Below are 1,834 nucleotides of genomic sequence, written 5' to 3' on the forward strand. Positions count from 1 at the left end.
GACTCGCCACCGGCCGGCCCCTCCTCGCTCCATCTTCCGCCTCCGTCCTACTCTCTTCTCCCTCCTCGAGTCGCCCATCCTTCTCCCTCCTCCCTGCTACATTTTGATTTAGTAGGCTAGTTCATATGCAACATTTTGATTTAGTTGATTTAGTAGGCTAGTTGATTTAGTTGATTTAGAACATTTTGATTTAGTAGATTTAGTAGGCTAGTTGATTTAGTTGATTTAGAACATTTTGATTTAGTTGATTCAGTAGGCTAGTTGACTTAGTTGATTTCATATGAACCATTTTATTATTATTTTTCTGTACATGGATATGTAGATGTTTTTGTTTTTTTTGTAATAAGTTATTTTTTGGCAAAATGTAGGTGCCAATTTAGTTAAAATCACATGCTACTGTTTTTCTTTCCTGTGAAGTGGATCGTTAATCCTTTGCTCATATTGCATTAGGAAAATGGCGCCGCCGCCACCACCACTATGTCGACTGTGCAAGTCAAGGTGCGCCAGCAGCCTTGCAACTGGTAAGCTGTTCGGCATCTACTTCCAGCCGAGTTTTCGTCATGCAGCGGTAAGAAATTAGATGAAATGTAACAACTATTTTATTTTTAGTGTTGACATTCCTGCATTGTGTCATTTTGCTTTTTTTTTACACAGATCGTCCCATGCAATGTGAGGTTGAAATTCAACAAGCTGACAGGAGACACTGTGACATTTGAGGCTCCTGGGGGGCGGTACACTATGGAGGTTGAGAAAGGAAGCAATATGTCGCAGATTGGAGGAGATGGATGGGCCCGTTTCGTCGCCCACATGCGTCTTACTGGTGGTGAGTTGATCAGGTTCTCCTTCAGAGCAGAAAGACCCAAGATGGCTGTCATTTATCTCAACCTGGTGGAAGATGATGAAGATGATGAAGATGATGAGAACCCACTTCATGAAGCCATCGTAGCTCAAAGAATGAGGCTGAGCGAGGAGGAGGTGCGCAACCTATGGGACATAATTCCGCCACGTGATGACTTTGTCGGGGTGCCATTCATGACCCGCCTGACAAGTACCATCACTAGTGCTGAACCGGGCAATAGCACCGGTTCGTAAGGCCCTTTAGTGCCAGTTCGGTAACCGGCACTAAATTGTGGGCACTAAAGCCCCCCCCTTTAGTACCGGTTCAGCATGAACCAGTGCTAAAGGGCAAGCACGTGGCACGAGCCAGCTTCGGGGGCAGGGAGCCCTTTAGTACCGGTTGGTGACACCAACCGGTATTAAAATGTTGGGGGGGTTGGGTTTATGATTTCTTTTTCATTTAATTTTGTGTTTTCCATTTAATTCTTTTTCGTTTGCTGGTATTTTACGATACTACATATTGTACACGTTATGCATATATATAAATAGAATTTCTAGTAGAATCGATCATAATATATATATATATATATATATATATCATCGAATGTCTCACAACCAGCATTAATTAATTCACACATATATACACACACATGTGTATATATATATATATACAATTAGCTAGCTATCTACAATTTCTCCAAATTGGTGCCTCCGGAGCCAGTGGCATTAGCCTAATTGGTGCCTTCGGAGCACGATAACAATTGGAAGTGGTTCATGGGGGCGGTAGCGGGTAATAGTATTCTCCTTTGGGATCTCTGACCTGGTCGAGCAAAAATCATGTTATTTCCTCTTGAATTGTTTCTATGCCTCTGTTAGGAGCTTCTCCCACACCTCTTTGAACTGTTAAGAAGGAGATCAATATGCATGTGTATTAGTTGTGTGACTAGATATCGATAATGGTGTAAAAATTGTGAATAGTGTTCTGACAAACGTACCC

This window comes from Triticum urartu, chromosome 4 (assembly GCF_003073215.2).
Source record: "Triticum urartu cultivar G1812 chromosome 4, Tu2.1, whole genome shotgun sequence".
In the NCBI taxonomy this organism is placed as follows: Eukaryota; Viridiplantae; Streptophyta; class Magnoliopsida; order Poales; family Poaceae; genus Triticum; species Triticum urartu.